We start from the raw sequence: 12,527 nt of genomic DNA on the forward strand, positions 1-12,527 counted from the left end.
ACAGTAGATACAGATGATCTGAAGGTATTTAGAGATACTCTAACACTGCAGATGTTTTCTTCTTCTTTTTTTTAAAGATTTTATTTATTTATTTGAGAGACAGAGAGGGTGGGGAGAGGGGCAGAAGGACACTCAAACTCCCCGCCGAGCCCAGAGCCCGATGCGGCGCAGGATCCTGATCCCAGGACCCTGAGATGTGACCCAAACCCAAGTCAGACACTCAGCCCACTGAGCCACCTAGGCACCCCTGTTTTCTCTAACTTCTAATTTAAATGCAGCTGCCTAGGTTGGTTTGCCTCTTTCAGAAAAAAGATAAAACTTTTATTTTGCAACTCTTTTCTTTTAATGAGATTTCTTGTGCACTTAGCTATTTTTTTTTTTCTGTTTTTTAAACTGCTTTTAAAACTACCGTATATTTTTCTTTTCTTTTCAGGTTATTCACTATTAATACTATTAATATGGATGCTATTGTCTAAATTTCTGCAGCCATGGCACAAGAATATAGTAAGTACTATCCTCTACTTCTATGACCTCTGTGCTTTAAAATGTGTTGACATTATGTCTTCAAGTTTTTCATTGGAGCAGAGGAAGTACAGAAACAAAAGTTTTTAACACTCTGCTTTTCTCAAAGGGATCATTTCATTTGGTCATCTACTTCTTGAGTTGGTAGCTTTATACAGAAATTCATCACGGCAGTGATTAATTTCATCTTCAGATAAACACAGTCGTGCTCAGCCTGTTTCCGGTCAGTACTAGCAGAGCGGACGTTAGGGTTGGATCCGTATCCCGCAGCCCATCCATCTCCCATGTGGGAGCTCCAGGGTCGGCCCTGGTTAGGGGCAAGCCCATCCCTGCTTTGTCCATGCTTGAGTCCTCATGGACAAATGCTCTGTGTTGGGCGTTACCTGGACAGAAGTATGGTTTCAGGAAGGTCGCGTGCTCCTATCCCAGCCAGTGAGACTGGAAGGCATGTTCGCCAGGAGCTCCTGGCCTAGGCCGTCTCATACCTGAAACGAGCCTGCAGGAAGAGTCCGCCCCCCTTTCTCTTCCTCTGGGTGCTGTTCCATGCTGGCAGGAGATCTGCTGTGGCTGCAGCCTGAGCAAGAAGCCACCCAGGGCGGAGGACAGAGAAGCCAGCCCTGAGGCCTCCCGAAGGCCCAGCTTTTGAGCCAATGCACTTCCTTTTTGTTTAAGCCAGTTTACACTGGGAGCCAGAACATCCGAAGTGATTCACTTAATCTCCATTTTGTTTTTAGTAATCCATTAGTTTCTCCCTGGGGAATGTGGGAGTAATTGCAAAGCAAGGCAAAATAATTCCGTTAAATTAAACTGGCAGGGTATGCTGCTGGTGTTGACTGACGCCCTCTCCACTCTGAACAGTTAACTGATGGAGTGATTTAGGATTCAGAGACAGGAGAGTAAAATAGATTGCTTTCACTCTGTCTCTTTCCCTCCAGAAGGTTCTGCCTTTTAAACAACCCACTTGGCCTGTGAACTCTGAAAAGGGTCTTGGCTTTTTCCCACCTGAAAACCAGCCCCCATCCAGGTGTATATTTGGCAGTATGGACCTGTTTTTTGTGTTTTCAGATTTAAAAACAGTTGTATAAGGAATAATACATATACCCATATGTACTCTCCCTGTAATACACTAGTGAAATTGAATGATTACCATTTCTATGGAACAGTTAAAAATCTAGGGTAATGCCCCTAACAGCAGCACCCTTCTCTGGCTCCGAGGAACAATTCATTATCCTGCTCTTACTCCGTATTTTTCCCCATGCATTTGCCTGTGCTTTTATTGCATTTGTGCGGTACGATTTTTCTGCATGCTCTTTAACTTCAGGTAAATGTAGATACTATGTACATTTGTTCTTTAAAATCACAGAGGAGTTGCGAATAAATTCAGGATCATGGAAAGAGGCCATAAATTTGTTCTGAGACACTAGACATCCTAGTGATCTATACTAAATGTGTTAGACTATATGTTGTTGAGTTTAATCAACATGTGGACAGCGTTTTATCTTATTCTCTGAATCGGTGTCTGGTCTGCTAGTGAGTTCCCTTTCCTCACCTGCTTCTGTACTCCCATGCAGGCTCGACTTGTGTTTAAATAGCCTGTGCTCAGAAGGCTTGCTTTTGGTAGACTTAGATAAATCTGCATTTTCCTGCCATCACACTTAGAGAATTTACTCTCATGCATTCTGAAACGTCATTTTGTTCCTTATATTGGTGGCAGCAGTTCCAGAAGAGGCATCCACTCCTGTGAACAGGTTGGGAAACATGGTGCTTTGAAACACAGGACCTCAGTCACTGGCACTGTGTCATTATTTCCTTTTGTGTCTGAGCTGGAGATCATTTTGTATCGTTCTTGTTGGAAATAGATCTCAAGTCATTTAACTTCTGCGATCAAATAACTCCTTCTGTTGCTCTTGGAGGATTCATGTTACCCCTTATTCTTGTTTGGAATGTGGCCTGCACAGAACTAAACAGTCATTTCCATTCAGGGATCATTAATTCCTTCACTTGGGGACATAATTGCTGATAGAGTGTCAGAGAAAGATTTATGACAATCAGAAGAGAACTTCTTTCTTTTTTCCTAGGATGTTATTTTTGTTTAAATGTTTGATGTATGGGAAAAAAAAAAGTAAGCTCAAAAGATATTTTCTCCTTAGTTCATATATATACTGTGTACATGTTACGGGAAGGAAAACAATAACATCTTTTGTTGGAATCAAATGGGGGTTTTGTGCTATGTACATGCATTTTTCTGTTGTTAAAAGAATGGGTCCTCCTTTTAATTTTATTTAAATATAACTATCTTAGGTTTTTTTCCTTCAATGTGGACCCAGGATTTTAAATTAAAATGTTGCCAGTGTGAGTTGATTATAGCCATCAGTGGAAATGCCCAGTGAGGCCCTTGTGAAAAAAGCTACTCTCCCATTGAAAGATGACCAGAATTCAAGATAGCACATGCCATGTTATACATCAGACCAAATATAAGAAATGCAAGATATTTACATTTTAATCCCATAGTATATTTTATATGCATTTTCTTATTTAAAAAATTTAATGTTATAGTTGCTTTTTAATGGACGCAGCCTACTGAAATTTTTTTTTTTTTTTGAGAAATCGGTATTGTGAACTGATGTGTTTGTTTTGTGTGTGTGTGTGTAATGGTATTTTCTTATTTTTTTTTTATATAAAGGGATTGGTAAGCTTGGCTTGATTTTATACCTCAAAATGAAATGGTGCCTTTGTGGGGGATGGTCCATAGGGCTGAGAGAACTTCTAGACAGTGACTCAGACCTGTAATTAGGTCTTGCTCTCCGCACCCTTGTTGACTTGAAAGCACTGGCCATAACCATTTAGTCTGGGAAAGCAATACATGAATCATCTAAATTGGCACAAATTATCTGGAATGCTACTAAATGTTTTCTATTCTTTATTTGGATTGGGGGACTGAGAAAGGGAGACTTGTTCTTTGTGAAAATACTCAAGAGGATACTTACACATTTGGGGAACTGGATTTCTTCTCTAGATAGAATACAAAGCAGTTGAATATTCGACATTTGTAAAACAGTTTTGATTTTGTGGGTTTGTTTTAGAATATTCCTCTAAGCTCTGTATCCCTCCCTTTGGTGAACTGTTGCTTGTCCGTCTTTCAGGAAAGGGAATCCAGGGACGCTCTTGTTCTCTGGAGCCTCAGCTTAATCTCCACACCACAACCGGGGTTACAGGGAAATCCTAGAAGGTTCTATTGTGTTTATTTTGCTTCCTTCTAACTTGCCCCACTCATCAATATCTCTCATATTTAGGATAGAATTTTGTTACCCTTTTCTTCCCTTTCTCAAAATAAAGGGTCAACAGACCTGTTGAGACCTGTTAGGTACCTGACAATGAAGTTGGTGAAAGTTTCTATCTTCGCCAAATAAAAAGTGTACTTTATTTCAACTTACTTTGTAGCAAAATCTTGAAAATATTCATATTCATTCTGAAGTGGCGGACATTTATAAATCATTTAGGTTAAAGATAAGACTATATATAGAAAGTCAGCCTTTTAATTTTTTTTTTCCCTTTGGGTTTTCTCTGATGGTGCATTAGGGGTCTTGCCCAGGGCTTACTATCTTACTGTGTCTGCTCTAAAGAGAAAAAGAGAAGCAGACTAATCCATAGCAAAAAGACCAGATTTTCAACTTGTGAGTTGACCTTTTGGTGCATGGATAAATCTTTATTTTCATTTTGGAATATATGTGAATGAGCATCTCCTAGGAATGCATCTGTTGACAGGAAGCAGAAGAAAGCCACCGTTCACCGTGTAATTGCGTATCTTGCGGATCTATCCACTGTTTTGTGTCTGTGGGTATCTGTGCATAAACATGTGAGTTAGGTTGTTTCTCTTTATCTAGGGCATTGGCTCCCTGTTAGACATGGCCACATTCACTTTGGAGTTGTTGGAGATCAGGCGTTCAAATTATAAAATTATTATTAGCATACGCTGATTTAAGTTGGTAGATGTTAGAGTGAGTTTCTAAGAAAGAGGTGAAGTATTTTATGAATACCCTTGGCAAAATTCTGTATTAATGTGGTTAGCTAAACTTTTTTCCCTAAAAACAAACACAGAGACCTTCCTATTTGCAGTTTAGGGTGTGTTCATGGAGAACTGGGATCCTGTTTGTCCCAAGGACTTGCTTGATACGCAATTAACCTTCCGCTTAATTTCTTTCTGCAATTAGGAACCACGAGACCATGCCTCAGTACCAAATACAAATCACCCAACCTTTTTCCCCTGAGTTTGCATATTGTGTAAACAATTGGGTCATTAGCCAATACATAAACAGAGGTGTGTGAAAGCTGTATCTCTAGTGGGAATTTAACATCACTTGATGGTTTCCAGGTTACTTTCTGTAAATTATTTCTTCCATGCCAGTCAGTACCTCTTGTTTGATGGGTGCAGTGAATTGTAAAACCTTAGTCAAGAATTCTAAAGTTCTTAGTGAATATAAAAATACCTAAAGGAGTTTTATGTTTGATTGTCCTATCCCCTTAGGAGCAAATGCCTTCTAACTTCGTGCCAAGGAAATATCAGTGTTCTGAGTGAATGCTAATTCCCGACCAAAACTTCCCCTCTCATTTTTTTTTTTTTTTTTTAATTCTCAGACTAATTAAATAGAATTAGTCTGGTCTGTAGGGTTAAGTGCCCCTTCTGTAATCCGGAGAACTTTGCTAAACTGTGTGTGAAGATAGACAGGCTGTCTCTATTTCTGTCTGGATATTTGACCCCATCCCTAAAATTTGATAATGTACTCCCTGTACTACATAAAGGCTTCATTTAAAGATGGAGGTCAGTGGATCTCGATGCGCTGCAAGGGTATAGAACTTACTGCTTGTAAAGATTTAGGCCAAGGCCCAGCATTAATTGTTGCTTTAATTTGATCCTTGACTTGTATTTTGATGATCATTTGGAATAACATCCATTCAGTTGTATTTATTCAAAGCATGAAGAATATCTCATTTAATACTGTCTCCCAGCATATTTAAAAAATAACTTTAATAAAAATAATATGTCCTTATGAAAATGTAAAAACAGATAACCATAAAGATGAAAACCAAAGTGAGAACCATGTAGAATTGTGCCATCTAGAAGTAGCTGTTATTAACATTGGCTAATAATGTGTTCTCACAGAACACAGAGCATGCCATTAAAACACAGACACGTCCCTCACCCCAGTTCTGAATAAGGATGGATGGTGGTGGCACCAGAAACCCTGAAATACCTCTATATGGTACGTGTTAAACCTCGTATCCTCTAAACTGCTGTCCGTATTTAGTTCCACAGGTTGTCATCACGTCGTCACAGGGTAAGGAGATAGCCTCTTCAGAGACAAGCTGGACTGGGGCCCATACTGGCTACCTTTTGTTACCATCCATTTTGAGGGAGAGATTTTCACGAGTATGGCATAGTTCTTGTTTTTCTTTTTTAAGTGAAGGTGTATTGTGAAATAAGCTGCTTTATAGAAAGAGTAGAATAGTGTGCTTTTAAAAGAAATACATTCTGCTCCCCTGATGGAAAGATAAGAGAGAAGAGTCAAGCAACCGAAGGCTGCGTGTGGTAATTCTCCAGGGATAACTGAATGTCAGAGTCTCTCCTGGGCTGGCTGGCTCGCTTTCTCTCTCTCTCTCGCTCGCTCTCTTTCTTTCTTTCAATACGGCATATCTGTCCCCTGCGACCTCCTCTCTGATGTGCCTCATCTCTCCTCTCCCTTCCCTGCCCTGTGACAGCTTGCCACAACTGAGCAACGCAACATTGCGAATCTGTGGAGTTCTGCACTGACTCGCGCTCTGATGTTCCTGCTTCAGGCTTCGGTTTACAATAACTTGGGTGACTGTGTGGTTTGCAAATCATCACACCACAAAAACTCAAGCAACAGACATCTCCCTGGATCTAAAAGTATTTGTCCTTTGTGGTGTTGTGATAGTTTCTGAGCATTTGTTTGTTGGCCTCCTTCTCAGAGGCCCAAAATAACGTGGCATGCCACAGCCCTCTCGGCCTCCAGTGGGCCACTTTCAAGTGTCCCTCACCGAGCCATTCTCCATGAGCAGTGATGCGCTCCAGCCCGTTGCCGGGTAATGAGCACCCCCCCCACGCCCCAGTTTCTTGTCCTGAAGCCATTGTGGTGTAAACAGAACAAATGATGAGAGCTTTGCCCGTTGTCCTCTCTTCCAAGTAGAGAGTGTAAAAGTTGTTTTAGAGGAAGTCTGCATTTTGTGGTATCATTCAGTTTTGGCGCTGCGTCTGGTTAAATGTTAGCCTGGAATTCTTTGGGAGGCTCCACCCCTGGAAGGCAGTGAGGATTTTTGGAAGAGTGTTAATGCCGAAGCTGTTAATGTTAGAACGTTTGTTACACAGCGTAGCTTGCTGACTTCACTTTTGCCATTGCAGTGTCTTCCCTTGAGAGACCATGGAATTCTGTCAGGCAAATAGTGCCAGGTTTGACATTACTTGGTAAGTTTGTATTATGGGAAAACACTCAAACTTAGGTTCATTGATGTCACAATGTGTTTTTAGTTTTAAGTATTTTTTTTTTTAAGATTTTATTTATTTGACAGAGAGAGAGAAAGATCACAAGTAGGCAGAGAGGCAGGCAGAGGTGGGGAGGAAATAGGCTCCCTGCCGAGCAGAGAGTGTTTTTAGTTTTAAATATCAAATTGAGGTCTTTGTATTTCAGTGGTTGAAGAAAGCAAATTTTAATTCATTTTTTTAAAAGTCATTAATAAATAATAATCCTATCTTTCCTACCAGTTTTACCTGTGGGACATTTAGATATTGCACAATGATATTTAGTAGTTTTGAACAGTTGTCTTTTTTTTTTATGATTTTAATTATTTATTTGTCAGAAAGCACAAGCAGGGGAACGGCAGGCAGAGGGAGAAGTAGGCTTCCCATTGGGCAAGGAGCCTGACGCAGGGCTGGATCCTAGGACCCTGAGATCATGACCTGAGCCAAAGGCAGAGGCTTAATGCGCTGAGCCACCCAGGCGCCCCTAGACTGACTTTTTCAAAGTGGAGGATGAGAATAAAATCGAGTTCAAGTAAAGAATGAAGTGGTGGACCTGATCTGGGAAAAAAAAAATAAGAGAGTAAAGAGTTCGGGTGAGGAATTTGTAGTCTAAAAAGGGAAGTTGCTAGCTTTGCCCTTCCTCCATCAGCTGTTTCTTCTGTAGACTTCCTTGCACCAGGTAGCCACTATTTCCTAACCAGTGTCTGAGGACAGCTTTTGAGCAATAGTTAACTTGTCAGTGGTTTTTTTTTCCCCCCACTTCTCCCATAGTAGATGCTCAGTTAATAGAAAGTTTGACTTGCAGAGCTAGCAGAAAGAAAAATAGTCCTTAAAACTGCCCTTCTAATTTGTTTTAGATGAGTTCCTCCTTCATTATTTCTGTGAGGAGGCTAGGAGGTAAGTGGGGGTGCTTTTTAAAAAAATTAAATCTTCTTCCCTACTGTTATACTCCAGGATTTTTCTTTTCTTTCTCTAGAGGAATGAAAAGTGTGAGAAATGATTCAGGTTTCAAGTTAAGAAGGTACATTGTTGTCTAGTTCCCATAGAGGTGATTTCTAGCCATTCTTACATTTCATTGTTCTCCGTAAATTGGTTGAATTAAAATTTTGTTCTGAAATCTCACATTTGAGTTCTTGGAGTCCCCTAGAGGTGGCGTGAAACCAAAGCTTAGAATCCCTACATTAGGGATAATCCCTTGGCCAGAAAGGCAGTTAATCTGGAGTTAGTCTGGAGGAATGCTGCCTGGATGCTTTAGTGTTTCTCTTCTACCTCTTCTGGTTTGCTACCTCGGATCTCTGTCCTTATCACCAGTTCTTTAAACTTCATTGTCAAGTTCACTCTCTTCCTGATGTTACAGAATAGAGGCAGGGTCATGGTGCTTTTTGGAGGAGTTTGTGTCTGTTTTCTGCTATTTCTGGATACAAAAGGCAAAGCAGGACCATTCTTCTGGGTTTCAATGCTTGAAAAACAACAACAAAGTTGAAGGAGAAAGAAAGAAAGGAGAGAACAAAAGGAAAAGAGTCTGGTTTCTTAAGTAGTTTGTCTTTGTTTTGCAGATCCTTTTTTGGTCATGATTATTGAATGTCCCATACCACTGACTGCAGGCACAGGGTGTTTCCAATCTGGGAGAACACCATGGTCTATAAAATAGTTTCTCAGTTATGGTTTCTCAGCTGTTCTTTAGCACAAGAGAAGATGCAATTATTTCAGTTTTGCTAGTTGTTTTCCTCTAAGGGTGGAGGAGAACATTGTTTTTCTGTGAGCTTCCTAAGGCCAAGTGGTCTGTTTGACGCTGGGATGTTTCCTGTAGTCGCGCATGGACTTGCCCCATTTTCCCAAATGAGATAATGAATACAAAAATGCTCTAGTAAACTATAAAATATCATAAAAAGGAGAAGTATCATAAATCGTCCTTACTATTATTCTCTGCTAGAGTGGGTGACTACAAATATTCTGCTTAGTTCATGACCTTCCATCTAAGAACCGGCTACTTCTGATAATCCTGTTTCTGGGGAATAGCTAGTTCTTGATGATGCTGTTTTTGTTTGTTTGTTTTTGTGTTTTTTTTTTTTTTAATCTGCCTGGACCTTTTATGGCAGAAAAATGATTTGCATATTGAACAAATGTTGTAATGTATGTTGCATTAAAATGAGTTCCTGACATTTCACAATATTTACAAACACAGGAGTCACTGCCCTTCATATATGGCAGTAATGGTCTGTTGGCAATGACCATGAAGTTCTTGGCCATGTGAAAAATTACTTCAGAGTCTCAGTCTCCTCGTTCAGCCAGGATCCTGCTTCTCTGGCAGATGGACTTTGTTGCCTTGGTTGAGCTTTTGTATAGAATATTGCTTTTTGTTTTGGATTAACTCTTTGCCCTCAGGCTTTTTAGTTGGTACAAATCCATGGGAAAGACCGTTCTGACTTAGAGATGTGACCTGGTCTACAGAAAGTAGAACTTGTGAGGACAGTTAAGAGGGGGGAAAAAAGACTGTTTCCTCTCTCTCCCAGAGGATCTACAAAGCAGAGCTGTTCTCGTCTAAGCCCTCAAGCCTCTGTGGGTGAAGCGACCCAATTTCTGCGGGTACTGTCTGATCAGGTGCCTCCAGTGGGATGCGGCCACGTCACGTCCGCAGACAGGACGATAGGTGCTTCTGCATTGGCGGCGACCGCCTCATCAGAAACGCCTCCCCGGCTCTCAGTAGTGGACCCCTGCCGACTCTCGGGGAGCTCTGAAAATACTGTCTTCATTTACATCCCCAGGCCTCTTGGAATTGTTTCCAAACACTAATGGCTCACTCTCTGCGGCTTGTTTAACTCAGGGGAGGAGATGGGCGGATGGTGGCATGTGTTTTAAGGCTGTCTGATTCGAGAGACATTGTAGGTTCTTCCTTTCCAATATACAGATCTTCCTCGACTTAGGAGGGGTTCTGTCCCAATAAACCCATTCTAAGTTGAAAATCGCAGAAGTAAAAAATGCATTTAATACACTGATCCTGCTGAACATGAGGCTTGGCCTACCTAGCCTGCCTTGACGTGCTCAGAACATTTTCATGAGCCTGAAGGTGGACAACATCGTCGGTCATAAAGCCTGTTTTACAATAAAGTGTTTAAGATCTCATGTAATTTGTTGAGCGCTGCTCTGAGCATGAAAAGCAGAACGGTGCTATGGGTACAGGATGGCAGTCGGTGTACTGGTGGTTTACCCTCAAGATCACGTGGCTGACTGGGCCCTGTGGCTGGCGGTCACTGCCCAGCATCCGGAGATAGGATCTTAACATGTATCACTAGCCTGGGAAAAGATCAAAATTCAAAATTCCAAATATGCATTCTCTTGCTTTTGCACCATTGTAAAGCAAAAAAATCATTAAGTTGAACCATCATACATTGGGGACTGTCTGTTTATTGAAATCAAATTCAACGGGAGGCTGTGATAAAGTTGATTCATGGAATTTGTTTTTAGGTATTTGGGTTTTGTTTGTTTGTTTGATTTTTAAGCACAGAATTATAACGAGGCTAACACAAAAGTTATCAGTTATCTTGGAAGTGATGTCTTGGCTGAATAAGAAAAAGAAGAAAGTGGCTGTGGAAACACTTGATGGACCTTGATGAAAATATTTTAAATTCTTGTTAGCATAGAAGTCTCCTCCTTCAAAAGAGAGATGATATTTAAACTTAATTATAGAGGCCTTTTAAACTGGAATTGGGGTGAAAGCAAGAGGACTCAAACATGCGGAGAAAAGAAAGTCCAAGTTGTAACTTCCATAGCAACCAGACTTGTTTATGCTACAAAGAAGCAATTTCTTGTCTCCACGTCTAGTCAGTGTATATAATTCAGGACCCCATATGAGGTGAATTAACTCTTTTATTGGGCCATTATTAAATGTTAAGTTCCATCTATTGGTGAGTAAATCAGCCTAGAGAACATGTTCCATATTGAGAATGTTTGGCTAACCTAAGGATTCGTGCATTTATTAGTCTGTGATATCTCCATTTTAAGGAAAGTAAATACAGGCCCAGCGACATAGTTCTGTGTTAAAAGTAGCAAAACAAGTCACTTGAAGGGCAGGGAACAGATGGGTCCTTGCATACTTCGTTCTCAGAAAGATAATCTGTGTCGACACAATGCAGGCTTTGCTCTAACGAGAGAGTCCAGCTCTGCCCGCACACTCTCGTTCTTTTAGGCGGGCCTATGGCCGCTGGGCAGCGCTACCTCAACATTCTCTTTTCATACCTTTTCCATCGATGGAGCAGAGGACTTCCTCACACCTGGGAACTGGAGGAGATGGAGGAGACAAAGGCAGGGCAAGCCTACTTCCCAGCTCCCATCTCCTTCGTCGCTCTGTTCTCCTTGCTTCACGCCATGCTCTGTGAGGCCCTGCTCCTGTCCACAGGTGACCCCTTCATCCCGTCCGTCTCGTGGTCCTCTCACCTTTGTGTCATTCTATCTCTCCCAGCTCATTGCTACTTTGCCTGTCAACACCCTCCAGCTCTTTCTCTGTCCAGCACAGATCTTCCTACCTGTCACAGATCTGTCATCCTCTCTCGTTCCCTGCACAGGGAAGACAAGCATGGGGGAGAGGAGTTTGACGTCATCACTCTTCTACCCTTTGTCTTCAAGATTTTTGTTTTTCATTTTTTGAGATGTCATATGCATGCAATAAAATGCATAGATCTTAAGTATTAAGATTTGGGCTGTGTCTAGTCATTGGCTCTTAGGAATAAGGCCGCTATAAGCATCCTTATGAAGTCATTTTCTGGGCATGTATTTTCATTTCTCTTGGGTAGATACCTGGGAGTAGAATTGTTAGATCATGGAGTAGATGGATGTTTTGCTAAGAGCCCATCAAACTATTTCTCCAAAGTGGTTGTGCCATTTTATACCAACAATGTGTGAGGTTCTAATTGTTCCCCGTTTTTATCAGCATTTGGTGTTGTCAGGTTTTGTTTTGGTTTTCATTTTAGCTGTTTCTGGTGGGCTGAGTGTGAAACACTATCTCATTGTGGTTTTAGTTTGTCTTTTCCTGAAGTCTAATAATTTTGGGGATCTTTTCATGTGCTTCTTGGCCATTTATCTCTCTCTCTCTCTCTTTTTTTTTGCAGAGTATCTTTTTTCAAGTATTGACTGTTTTTCTAAATTATTATTGAATTATCTTTTAGTTATTTAGCTGCAAGATTTTAAATATATATTAAAATACTATATGTATTTAAGTAATAAAGATACACATAAACACAGACACATACAATGTTTCTTGGTGAGAGGAAGGTTTTATTTTAAATTTAATTTATCATTTTTCATGGTCAGTGCTTTACTGTGTGTTATTTGAGAAATCCTTGCCTGTACAATATTGGGAGTATATTTTCCTATATTTACTAAAAGATGCTTTAGGGTTTTATCTTCTACATTTAGCTTGATAACCTAACTTTAATCTTTTAGGGATATGAAATAAGACAGTTGTTGAGGTGAC

General features: G+C 40.6%; 1 protein-coding gene across 5 annotated transcripts in view; it reads left to right on the forward strand.

Annotated features, from left to right (window-relative positions):
- The first annotated feature begins 444 nt into the window (after positions 1-444).
- The window catches only part of SIPA1L1 (signal induced proliferation associated 1 like 1), a 179,684-nt gene continuing 167,601 nt past the window's right edge, over positions 445-12,527 (forward strand). For all 5 annotated transcript variants that reach the window (XR_004380275.1, XM_032837370.1, XM_032837372.1 and 2 more), the window contains exon 1: positions 445-504. The gene's annotated coding sequence lies outside the window, so the exon portion shown is untranslated. The remainder of the gene's footprint in view (positions 505-12,527) is intronic.

The sequence above is a fragment of the Lontra canadensis genome, unplaced genomic scaffold (assembly GCF_010015895.1).
Source record: "Lontra canadensis isolate GAN:19392208 unplaced genomic scaffold, GSC_riverotter_1.0 scaffold98, whole genome shotgun sequence".
NCBI lineage: Eukaryota > Metazoa > Chordata > Mammalia > Carnivora > Mustelidae > Lontra > Lontra canadensis.